The sequence below is a fragment of the Pinus tabuliformis genome, chromosome J (assembly GCF_031772625.1).
Source record: "Pinus tabuliformis cultivar Carrire ecotype Pingquan chromosome J, CPIR1, whole genome shotgun sequence".
Lineage (NCBI taxonomy): Eukaryota > Viridiplantae > Streptophyta > Pinopsida > Pinales > Pinaceae > Pinus > Pinus tabuliformis.
Genome location: NC_142295.1, coordinates 968469748 through 968483845, shown reverse-complemented (window position 1 = coordinate 968483845; position 14098 = coordinate 968469748).

The following is a 14098-nucleotide window of genomic DNA, read 5'->3' as shown; positions in this document are numbered from 1 at the left end:
CACATTCTAGTGTAATCATCAATAAATGTCATGATATATTTATTTCCATTTGCAGAAGGAACAGGCATTGGACCACATAAATCTGAATGAATGAGTTCAAGCTTCCTATGTGCTCTTGAATGTGAATCATGAAAAGACTGTTTGCTATGCTTTCCTAGAATGCAAGCATCACATTGCTTATGTTTCCTAGGAATTGTAGGCAAACCAGCAATACCATTTTTCTTCAATAAGCAGAGACTGTCATAGTTTAAATGTCCAAATCTAGCATGCCATAATAAACTTGATGGAAGTGTACCTTCTTCATGATGAGAAATATATGAGAAATGTTGTGCATGAGCAGAGGTTCCTTGTAGTTTGAGAAGCCTTTCTTCTTCTATTCCCCTCATGTCAAGTGAGTGGTCAGATGCTTTTCTTACCTCAAGCTTGCCATCAAACATATGAATGGAGTGACCTTGCTGGCGGATGTGGACCAAGGACAGCAAGTTTCTCTTGAGCTGTGGGAGATATAGAACATGATCCAGAAGAAATTCTGGAAGACCAGGTAGTTTAAGCCTAATTGTGCCAAGCCCTGATGGCTTGATTTTTGACTGATCTGCAAAGTATACTGCTCCATCAACATTGTCAGCGAAATCTTCAAAAAAATATTTTCTATGATTCATATGATAGGTTGCTCTTGAATCAAGCAACCAATCATTTTTTGAAGAAGCAAGTGCAGCATTAAACAAATCTTCATTTACTCCAATGTTACATTGTGCCTCAATATAGTGAGTGGATTCAGGTGCTTTACCTTTGTCTGTATCATCAGTTTTACCTTTCTGCTGGTTTCTTTTCTGCTCAATTTTGTCCCATGGTAGCTTGCATGTAGAAGCATCATGTGATCCATTTCGTTTGCAGCGAATGCAATGCAGATCTGCCTTTTCTACTTGAGAATGTCTGCCCCCCCTGCCTCTGAAGTATCTTCCTCTTCCTCTTCGTCCAACTCTTCCTCTTGTAGAATCTTGAGCAGAATGCTTTTCTTTATGAGCAAGGCACACAGTCTCTTCAGAAGATTCTGGAGTTGTCTTCTTTCCAAAGGCTTTCTCTCTTTCAGCAAACTTTTTCACAAGAGAGTCAAAGGTTATATCTTTAAGATTTCCATTTGCTTGTAAAGACTCAAGATAATTGGAGTAGGTAGGATAGAGTGCCTTGAGAAAAGCAATAAGAGGGATATCCAGCTCAACCTTAGTGGATTTAATATCATGCATTATAGACTTTACTTCAGATGCAAGGGCAAGAGGATCATTATTTTTCAGTTCAAGAGTGAAGAGTTTAATCATGAGCTAAACAACTTCAAGTGCAGAATGTGAGTCATAGAGTTCTTTCAGCTTTTGTAAATCTTCAAAGGCAGTTGAATATGATGAAATATGACGACTTACTTCTTCATTTACAGATGCTTCGATTAACGCATAGGCTTTGTTGTTCTTGTTTTCCCAAATGACGAGCTCTTTGTCTGATGTAGGCTACAGTGGGTCATTGTCTCCTTCTCCGACACACACTCCTTTCCACAACTCATTGAAGATGAGGGTGTGTTTTATCATCCGGGACCATTCAGGATAGTTCTCCTTTCCAGTGAGAACTATTCCTACCATAGAGATGATTGAATGCATTTTGTAAAAAATACTTTTGCTGATAAAAAAACTTCTGCTGATAAAAAAAACTTCCTTACGTTACAGCCTTATGCACTATATTTTCTTCAAATCCCTCTAATGTTTGATAAAAGCATCAGCATTTAATTGAGATATTATGTACATATCACTTCAATATCACTTTAATGCTTCAACGCAACATTACCATTCAAATGAAAAAAAACTGTGCAATACTACTATTCACCTCCACAAATGCTTTGAATGATTTATTTTTTTTTAAATAAGACTGCAAACAAGACTGCTTTGAATGATTTTTCTTTTAGATAAGACTGCTTTGAATGATTTTTTTTTTAAATAAGATTGCTTTGAATGCTGTGTTCAGGCCAATACCATGTCAGGTCAGGCTTTTTTTTTTAAATAAGACGCAAAACAGTCAAGATGTCCATAGGTTCTCCCAATGCTGCAACGGGTTTTTCTGTAATGACATCGCCATCTCCCCCATCCGACATGGCTTTGCTGGGATAAAATATCACAGCTACAAACACGCACCTAGCTCTGGAGTGCTCGCTAAATGTCACACCAAAGGATGGAGAGTCGAAAAGCCGAACACATCAAAAGTGTATACAGTCACTCCCAAGTGGGCGCCAAGCTTGAATATACGTTCAATGCTCGAATATAGTGAGCGGATTCAGCTTTAAAAAGGCGTTAGTAATGCAAATGCATTCAGGCATTCAAACATTAATAATGATGCGCATTCAATGAAACGACAATACCACTGCGTCGATGGCAATTGAACAGGCATTCGCAGGAAGGAAAAACGTCAATAGCCGTTGCCGGGGATCGAACCCGGGTCACACTTGAGTACTGCCATCGATTTTGAAGACCAAGAAGAAGGCTTCCCCCCGCTCGGCAACCGTCCTGACATCTACAAACAGAAATTGCTGCTGTCACGAACTCAGAGAGGCAGACGTTGATGGTAATGGTGTTCTAGACTATAGAGAATTTGTTGCAGCTTCAGTTCATTGGCAAAGGATGGGCAATGATGAGCATTTGCATAAGGCATTTACATACTTTGACAAAAATGGTAGTGGATATATTGAAATCGAGGAGCTTAGAGAAGCCTTGGTGGATGATTTGGGTTCCAATGACGCAGACGTTCTGGATGATATTGTCCGTGAAGTAGATACTGATAAGGATGGTCGCATCAGTTATGAAGAGTTTGCAGCAATGATGAAAACTGGCACTGACTGGAGGAAGGCCTCACGACAGTACTCACAAGAAAGGTTCAGTAGCCTGAGTATGAGATTGTTCAAGGACGGGTCCTTACAGATGGCATGGTCTGACTGCTCAAAGAGCGACAGAGGCAGAGGCAGAGTAGCGCTCTGCACAGAGGCAGTGGCAGCAATGATCAGGACAGAGGCAGTGGCAGAAATGATCAGGAGTTACAACTATTTTTAGAACTGGCTCTGATACCATGTCAGGCCAGGCAGTAACTCTCCAAAGGCAGAAAAAAACTAATTCGTTTTATTACATTAGGTAGCTATTGTTATATACAAGAATGTGACTGCTCAGTTCATCTTCTGATGACTGTTCACATTCCAGGTTCACCCAACCACAGAGGATTAGGTGTCAACATTATTATTAATTAATTATTTACATTAATTAATTAATAATTATTAGTTATTTATTTTCTGCTTTGTTTCATTTCTAACCAACCTAGCTCCATCTTAAAACCGAATCTATCAAGCACCAATAGGGATCAAATCTCTCAAAGTGAAAACCTATTTTTTGAGTGCAAAACTTGAGGAAAGGATTACAAATCGACATCTACACTGAAATCAATGCATCTAGTGCAAGCGATGAAATAGGATTAGAAATTAATATCTACACTGAAACCGATGCATCATGTGCAAGCAATCAAATAGGATTAGAAAACAACATCGGCACTAAAATAAATGCATCTAGTGTAAGTTATTAAACAGGATTAAAAATAGACATCTACACTGAAATCAATGTGTATAGTGAATCTGATCAAATAGGTAGAAATCAACAACTACATTGAAATCAATATATCTATTTGAGTGAAAATCCAAAACATTCATAACTTTCTAGATCTAACTTCTATGTCTATATTTGTCTCTATGTGTCTCTTTCTTCTTCCCTCTCTCTCCACCTTCCATTATGTGTCTATCTCCCTCCCCCTCTCCTTCTCTTTCCCCTGCCCTTCTTTATCTGCCTCTCCCTCCCTTTCTCTATCTTTCTCTTCTTCTCTCCCCCCCCCCCTGCCATCTATATCTATACCTACCTCCATCTCTCCTTATTTGCCTCTCTATCTCATCCCCCTAAAAACATGTCTCTCTCTCCCCATATCTATATATCTATCTATCTACCTATCTATCTCTACCTCTTCCTTTCCCTCTCTATCTTTTCCACTTCTCTCTCTCTCTCTCTCTCTCTCTCTCTCTCTCTCTCTCTCTCTCTCTCTCTCTCTCCGCCCCCTCCATCTATATCTCTATCTCCCATCTATCTCTCTTCCTCCCTCCCTCTCTTTGCCTCTCTCTTCTACCCTCTCCCCCGCCCCATCTATATCTCTATCTCCCCTTGTCTCTCCTTCTCACCCCCAAAACATACACACACTCTCTCCATATCATATCTCTCTCTTTGCCCCCTCCATCTATATCTATAGCTCCCATCTATCCATCTTCCTCTATCCATCTCTTTGCCTCTCTCTTCTACCCTCTCCCCTACCCCATCTATATCTCGATCTCCCCTTGTCTCTCCTTCTCACCCCCAAAACATACACACTCTCTCTCCATATCATATTGTAAATATTAAGTTTTTATATGCTTATTAATTAAATTTATAAATGGAACACATCTATATTAATTATTAAAAATATATTTATTACAATTGAGCCGATATTACAAATGTTTACATACATTATATTTCTTACATTACATCTACACATGTGCCCTATACTAGGATGTAGAGCGTCTCGGCCCAGAAAGTGAATTAGGTGAGGGGAAATATTATATAAGATAAAATATTACAATATTATATGTTACCCAATATTTATAACCACCCCCACCTAATAAATAGTGGCCAAGGGTGGGGGGAATACTAATTAAAATGTAATATTATTAAATTTTACCTAATATTTCACGTCACACCCACCCTAAATATTACATTCTACTCAATATTTCCCCTCACTCCTACTAATTTTATAGTTGAGTTTGTTTACTTTTAAATTACAAATATAAAGAAAAATTACAATAAGAAGTGGACCCATTGAGGGGAAATATTGGGTAAAATGTAATATTATAGTATTATATTTTATCCAATATAACTTAGTAAAAAGTGGATGGAGGTAGGCAAAAATATTAGATAAAATGTAATAATTATATTTTTCCTAATATTTCCCTACCTCTGTGGCCCAGTGCCAACATATCCATCATTTTCTACAACTAATTATGTATCTAAATATAACATCAAACTAACATGAATCTAGGCTAGTTTAATCCCCCTTAAATAGATTATATTCCAGAGGAATTCCATGAGTCAATACCATGGATTTTTAAAACCATGGGTCAATACCATGAGTCATTTTTATTTTTTTATTATTTAATTTTTATAGGGTTATTTTTTTTTGTTATTTTTATTTTATTTTCACCAAGTTACAATGTTTACATTACATTAAGTTACACATCTCTACCATATTTTAATTTTATTTTGACCTAGTCAAAATGTTAACATTATATTACTTTACGTTACACATTTCTAGCATACTATAGACATTAGATCTCGGCTCAATGAAGAAATTACATTTATCCCTCATACTAAAAAGTAATAAGTTACACATTTCTAGCATATTATAGACATTAGATCTTGGCTCAATGAAGAAATTACATTTATCCCTCATACTAAAAAGTTTTTTTTTTTTAATTACTTTATCTCATTATATAAAGTTTGATGTAAAATAAAAGTGAAAATTCAAGTATTTAAAAATGGTTGACATTGATTTTTAAAGTAACGTTATTAATTATTTTTTTAAGTAAAGTTACGCACAACATCTCTTGTATATACATATATTAGCCTACACACACACACACACACATATATTAATTGTTTTAATGTAATGTTACGTGACAACATCTCCCTCATGTACTGGGTTGTAGAGTGCCTCTCGGTGCAATAATATTAATTTAGGTATATATTTTATATATTTTATATTTTTTAGGTTTTTCAAGATTTTAGTTTGCTCTTTTTGAAATTAACTTTTTTCATTTATTATTTATCCATCCTCCCTGCGACTCTTCTTTCATTCATTCATTGTATTGATGATGGATCCCCTTTACGATTTGAAACGTCGACAAGATTCATGCAATACTATGGAAGATACATGCCTTTAGTGTGTCAGCTAAGGACACATCATCATGAAAAGTGGAATCACAGTTGATCACAAAAGGGTTAAAGCTGTAACTTACATCATGTTCCTAGTGAATAAGAAAGCTATGCAAACTTTCTTAGGTAAGATTAATTTCCTACACAAGTTCATCTCTGACTACACTCAAATAGTTAAGCCTCTACAAGAAATGATTAAGAAAGTTGTGATTTATAAATGGGACAAAATGGAAAAGGATTATTTTTCTCAAATTAAACAAGCTATTGTTGATGTGCATGCATTATTTAGTCTTGACTATGGCAAAGATATCCTACTTTACACTTTTGCCTAAAATTCATCTATTGTGATCGTACTCACTCAGATGGATGTGGAGAGAAATGAATGGAATATTTCTTTCATGAGTGTTGGTTTACAAGGGTCAGAGCTAAATAATGTAGAAATTACCACTGTAGATCACTTGATAATGCAATATACTAAAGCAAAATACTAGATCTACTTCTACAATCAAAATTTGCAGAAGCTTAATCAATTTGAGCTAGATCAATCGGAACACATATAACAGAGAAGAAGAAATCATACACATGAAACAAGAAGAATACTCTAGGGAAAGACTTAGCTAAAAACCCTTATCTCTATATTATCATACAAGTGGAAATATCTCAGGATTACACAAAGCTTTAGCTCAAAAGATACCTAACTCTCAGTACAATCCCTCTGATGCTCATAGACAGTCAAATGCTTCTCACAAACCTACTCCTCTACCCTCCAAGCCTTCTATTTCCTTGCGCAGTTTTCCTTGGGGTCCAATGCTGCAACCTGTGTGAATTGGCCTCTTCACACACTCACTAACCTTTGATCTAATTGCGCAATCCTGAAGGAGATAATTCCTTCTGCATGGATGAGTTTCCTATATAAGAAAAATCCTCCAACTGATAGTACAATGTCCCTTCCTCTGATCTCAACTGGGTCTCTGACTGAACTGACATGCATGAGTTATTTATGAGAAAATATTCAGTTATCTAAAGTGCAATAGTTACATGCATGCATGCATTAACTAATTGAACTCACAATTAGTTCAACAAACTATTTGAACTAATCTAACTAGACTTAACTCAGTTAACTGAGCTAACTAATTACAACTCATCCTTATCTCCTTAACTGAAGGATAAATTCCTCAACCAATGGGATAATTGTTGCATGTCCTCACATAGACTTCATGTTTTATTTTATCCAACTAATTAACTCAAGATGAATTAAATAATTATTTTACAAACAGCTGCTAAGATCAAATTCCCACTTGTAGATCACCTAGTAATGCAATATACTAAAGCAAAACACTTGATCTAATTCTACAAACAATTTAGCGGAAGCTTAATCGAACATGAGCAACATCAAGCATGAAAACATATAACTAATAAGAAGGAATCAATCAAACATAACGTAGTAGAATTTATCCAGGAAAAGCACCAACCTAAAACCCCACTCTCTGTATTATCATACGTAGGATTTATACAAAGCCTTAGCTCTCACACAGCTAGCCAGCTCTCAGTACAATCCTCACAGCTGAAGGTGGAAATACATCAGGATTACACAAAGCCTTAGCTCTCACAGCTAGCCAGCTCTCAGTGCAATCTTCATGGATGCTCACAGGAAATCAAGACTTCTCCTGAACCTTCTCCTCTACCCTCCAAGCCTCCAATTTCCTTGTGCCATTTTTCCTGGGTGATCCTCTTGTTACCAAGTGTAACACTGATCTCACACCCTGTAAAACTGCACAATCCTCAAGGAACCTTAATCCTTTTTCTTGGATGATTTTCCTTTATAGGAAAAAAATCCATCCAACTGATAGTACACTATCCCTTCTCTAATCTCAATTGGGTCTCTGTCTGAACTAACATGCATGAGCTATTCATGAGAGAATCTTCAGTTATCTGAAGTGCAGTAGTTATATGCAAGCATGCATTAACTAACTGAACTTACTTAATTTCAACAAACTGTTTAAATCAAATATAACTAGACTTGACTCAATTAACTGAGCCAACTAATTACTACTCAAACTAGAACTCATCCTTATCTCTTTAACTGATGGATAAATTCCTCAATTAATAGATAAATTGTTGCATGTCCTCACATAGACTTTGTTAGCTTTGCTGAACAAAAAATCAAAATTGGATTCAAAATGCTCTCAAAGGCAGCGAATATACGTATAGTCATGCTCAAGATCCATTCATGCTGTCAAAACACTCATGTTGGGCTAAAAGGTCTTCCACCGATAAAATTTTGCGAGAGGAAAGCCCTTGGGAAGGCGGAAATGATCTATCGAGAGGCCTAAAGCACTCCAAAACAAGCAAAATTCAAAATCGCAGGCCTAGCAGTTCAAATGAGCGACAGCCGTTTGATCTGGCCGATCAACGGTCCAGATCGCATCGGCGGGTCGAAATTGGAGGAGGCGGGCAGTGGCAGCGACATGAGACTTCGCCGATGAGCGATTGCCGATATCGCATCGGCGTATCGCAATGGAGGATTTACAAAGGGGCAGGTGCAATCGCTGATGGGCCGAACCCGACAGCCATACAACGCTGCATTTTATATTATATCGGGTCCGCGGTGGTCGCCGATATCGCATCGGCGCTTTCATAGGAGCATGGCCTTTGCTTATATAAATGACCGCCGATGGGCCGGACCCGACGGCCATACAACATTGTGTGCTATAGTATTTCGGGTCCGCAGCTTTCACTCATATCGCATCGGCATTTCGCTGTCGGGACTGTCAAAGTGGACAAGGTCTTCACGTAGGCTGTGTTCCGACCCGATGGGCCGGACCCGATGACCACAACACTCCATTTTATATTCTGTAAAGTCTGCGCCCATAGTGTTTTAAATATATTTTGTGTATTTTCTTTATATAAAGAAAATACAAAAAGAAGCTTATGGCAAGCGCCGATCGCTGATGGGGTTTGGGCCCGATAGGGTTCTAAAAGGCCAAATATATATATTTCAAGTCCACCAAGGCCAATTTTTCATGTTTTGCGGCAGTTTTGCAGTGGCGCGGAAATCATTAATGCAAGCATACAACAGTACAGCGCAGTAGGCAGCTGCCTTCAATTGACAGTATGGCCTAACAGGAAGCAAGACGTGCCTAAGATAGATCAACATTTATCAATCATGATTGACCCGTGGTTGAAACTTTCAAGTCCAGATGAAGCATTGTGGGCGGGAATGAACAGTGTAGCAGTGTTTCATTGTTGCCAAGCCAGGCAGTCATATTGGAGCCATTCAATGATTCAACAGCAGCATTTAATCAGCAGTATGGCCGAGGAGGAGATAGGACGCCACAGATCCAGTCATAGCATTCAGTGGTTATGGGATTCGCCCATACTTCATCTCACCTGCCCTAGAAGGATCGCAGAGCACCAGAGAGGGACAAATTTATGCAAAGCACGGCCAGATTTGTACCAGAGGCCCATTCTTGAATGTAAATATGGTTGGTGGCCATTTATGGGCTCCTCCACGTATTGTTCAGTAGAGATATTTTGCATTGTAGCAGTATATATACTCAGAACAGAGATGTAATGGATTGATGAGTGTTTGATGAATGAGAGCTTATTGTAGCCTTTTAACTTCTGGAGACTGTTAATACTATGAGACCTGCAGCTTCTGGTCTTGATTTCCATTAATACAAGCTTCTTTTGCTGTCACCTGCTCACTTTCTACTTCTTCTTCTTGTTCCAGGCTGTGCCTGCTTGCATTTATTTGATGTGCTGTAAATGTTTGATATCAGAGGGGCTGTCATCCCACCTCTGTATTATAATTTAGTGGCTCATTGAAATTGTTTGCAGGTTGCTGTTGTTCAGATAGCAGAGAGCTGTCATCCTCACTGTCTATTGAATAATAGTCTTGCAGATCCTTTAACTGATTGTAGCTGGCCATCACAGAGCTTTGTGCATCTGCTGGTGCAATCAGTCTTCTCCATCATCACTTTTACCTTAAACCGTGAGTAGTTGGTGGTTGAAAGCCTTGTAGTTTGGGGGTCTTCACCCATGTCTGGGGTAAATTATAGTAGAAGTGGTTATCTGGCTTAAAGGTGCTGCACATCCTTCATTTGTCCATCATTTTATCCAACAAAACTGTTGAATTTTTAATGTTCCTGAGCATCACCGATTTACAACCTAGGTGAGTTTCTTGGGGTGATAACAGACTTCAAGTTTGATTTTCCTTAACTAATTAACTCAAGATGAATTAATTAATTAATTTTCAAACTACAGTTAATATCAAATTCGAATTTTGCTTCCTATTTTTAGTTTAGGGACTGACTAAATAGAAATCCATCCTAAACTGCTAAAAATAGAACTTCTATTTTTAGCACTTCCATTTTTCAATCCTTGTTGCCCAATCCAACGCTGGTACCCAAACTGCTATTTTTAAAACTTCTATTTTTAGCACTTCTATTTTTAGCATTTCTTGTTGCCATTTTCAACATTCCCTCTCAACAAGAAAGGCTTTCTCTCGAACCCTATCTTGTACCTCCGGAATGTTCTGCATGCAACACTTCTACCAAGTGTGGTTGCTCCAAGAAACTCTCGGAAAAAAAAAAAAAAAAAAACCTCCCAACTGACCTCTCTATTAGGCTAGAAACATACTCTAATGCTAAAGCTCTACCTGCTGCTAACAAGTGCTCCCTCTTTGACCTCTACGCTACTGCAACATCTCCATGCATCTTGCACCATTGCACCCTTCTCTGTGCTACCTTGCACTATGCAACACACTTGTGCCTCTTGCATTGCTGCAGCCTGCATGCTCTGCACTGTCCTGGGATTCCCTACACTGTAGCTCTCTCTGCCTCTCCATCCGCATCTATCTCTACCCAATCAGTCAGTTCCTGCTACTCCACATCGGGGCTCCCATAGCAAGGTCTCATCTAAGAGGTTGGATACCTCAAGGATCCTACCCCTCATCCTTGGGACGATCACTCCACATCGCCCCACCTCCTACCTAGAGGTACGGCTGCATGTGACCCCTCTACCCACATGGCTCGAAGTTTCCCCATACTGGATGTCTCTGCATGAGTATATGTCTCTACTCGATCTCCTCTCAGCTTCCCCTATTGTGGCTGCTCCACAACCTCCTGAAGCTGCTACACCAATCGTGGCTCCTCTACAATTGTCTAAGACTTCTTATGGCGCTACATGTTGAGATGTAATTTACTCTCCCTCTCAACCACCAAGTATCTAACCTTTGCCTTGCTCCTCAAGGGTTTGCATGCATCTTGTACCTCAAGTGCATATAGGTTCTTGGCTAGCACACCAATTTGTTTCATATTTCCTGCCATCACGAAATTTTCTAGAAAAAGAGCTGATTTTAAATCAGTGATATCTCCCTCATCCGAACTCTAATTCAGCCGATTTTTTTTTTTGAATTTGGGTATTTTTCCACAAGGAATCCAAATCTACTATTTGTTTCTGAAAATTTTGTACATAAATTTTCAGATATGCTCTAACTCTTGACCCAAAACTCAAAACTTTGAAATCTCTTCTCAGTATATTGTTCTCTCCTTTGATCACCTTTGCTCTGATACCATGTAGAAATTCCCACTTGTAGATCACCTGGTAATGCAATATACTAAAGCAAAACACTTGATCTACTTCTACAAACAATTTAGCAGAAGCTTAATCGAACATGAGCAACTTCAAGCATGAACACATATAACTGATAAGAAGGAATCAATCAAACATAACACAGAAGAATTTATACGAGAAAAGCACCAGCCTAAAAGCCCACTCTCTGTATTATCATACATAGGATTTATACAAAGTCTTAGCTCTCACACAGCTAGCCAGCTCTCAGTACAATCCTCACAGATGAAGGTGGAAATACATTAGGATTACACAAAGCCTTAACTCTCACAGCTAGCTAGCTCTCAGTGCAATCCTCCTTGATACTCACAAGCAATCAAGACTTCTCCTAAGCCTTCTCCTCTACCCTCCAAGCCTTCTATTTCCTTGTGCAATTTTCCTTGGGTGATCCTCCTATTACGCAGTGTAACATTGATCTCTCACACCCTATAAAACTGCACAATCCTCAAGGAACCTTAATCCTTCTGCTTGGATGATTTTCCTTTATAGGAAAATATCCATCCAACTGATAGTACATTGTCCCTTCTCTGATCTCAACTGGGTCTCTGTCTGAACTAACATGCATGAGTTATTCATGAGAGAATCTTCAGTTATCTGAAGTGCAGTAGTTATATGCAAGCATGCATTAACTAACTAAACTTACTTAACTTAAACAAGTTGTTTAAATCAAATATAACTGGACTTGAATCAGTTAACTAAGCCAACTAATTACTACTCAAATTAGAACTCATCCTTATCTCTTTAACTGATGGATAAATTCCTCAATTAATAGATAAACTGTTGCATGTCCTCGCATAGACTTCAAGTTTGATTTTCCTTAACTAGTTAACTCAAGATGAATTAATTAATTAATTAATTTTCAAACTATTGTTAATATCAATTTCGAATTTTACTTCCTATTTTTAATCTAGGGATTGACTAAAATAGGAATCCATCCTGAACTGCTAAAAATAGAACTTCTATTTTTAACACTTCCACTTTTCATTCCCTGTTGCCCAATCCAACACTGGTACCCAAACTGCTATTTTTAGCAGTGCTATGTTTAGAACTTTTATTTTTAGCACCTCTATTTTTAACATTTCTTGTTGCCATTTCCAACACTCCCTCTCAACAAGAAATGCTTCCTCTCGAACCCGATCCTGTACCTTCGGAATTTTCTGCATGCAACACTTCTACCAAGTGCAGTTGCTCCAACAACTCTCAGAACAAAAAAAACTCCCAACTGGCCTCTCTGTTGGGCTAGAAACATACTCTGATGCTGAAGCTCTACCTGCTGCTGACAAGTGCTCCCTCTCTGACCTCTGCACTAATGCAACATCTCTATGCATCTGGCACCGTTGCACCCTTCTCTGTGCTACCCTGCACTGTGCAACACACTTGTGCCTCTCGCATTGTTGCAGCTTACATGCTCTGCGTTGTCCTGGGATTCCCTGCACTGTGGCTCTCTCTACCGCTCCATCCACATCTATCTCTACCCAATTAGTTAGTTCCTACTACACCACATCAGGGCTCCCGTAGCAAGGTCTCATCCAAGAGGTTGGGTACCTCAAGGATCCTACCCCTCATCCTTGGGACGATCACTCCACATCGCCCTGCCTCCTACCTGGAGGTATGGTTGCATGTGATCCCTCTGCCCACCTGACTCGAAGTTTAACCCTACTGGAGGTCTCTACATGAGTAGATGTCTCTACTCAATCTCCTCTCATCTTCCCCTGTTGTGGCTACTCCACAACCTCCTGAAGCTACTGCACCAATCGTGGCTCCTCCACAATTGTCTAAGACTTCTTTTGGTGATGCATGTTGAGAGGTAATTTACTCTCCCTCTCAACCACCAAGTATCTAACCTTTGCCTTGCTCCTCAAGGCTTTGCATGCATCTTGTACCTCAAGTGCATATAGGTTCTTGGCTAGCACACCAATCTATTTCATATTTCCCGCCGTCACGAAATTTTCTAGAAAAAGAGCTGATTTTAAATCAATGATATCTTCCTCATCCGAACTCCAATTCAGCTGTTTTTTTTTGAATTTGGGTCTTTTTCCGCAAGAAATTCAAATCTGTTATTTGTTTCTAAAAAATTCTTACAAAAAATTTCAGATCTTCTCTACAAACTCTCAGCCCAAAACTCAAAACTTTGAAATCTCTTCTCAGTATACTATTCTCTCCTTTTATCACCTTTGCTCTGATACCATGTAGAAATTCCCACCTGTAGATCACCTGGTAATGCAATATACTAAAGCAAAACACTTGATCTACTTTTACAAACAATTTAGCAGAAGCTTAATCAAACATGAGCAACATCAAGCATGAACACATATAACTAATAAGAAGGAATCAATCAAACATAACACAAAGAATTTATCCGGGAAAAGCACCAGCCTAAAACCCCACTCTTTGTATTATCATACATAGGATTTATACAAAGCCTTAGCTCTCACACA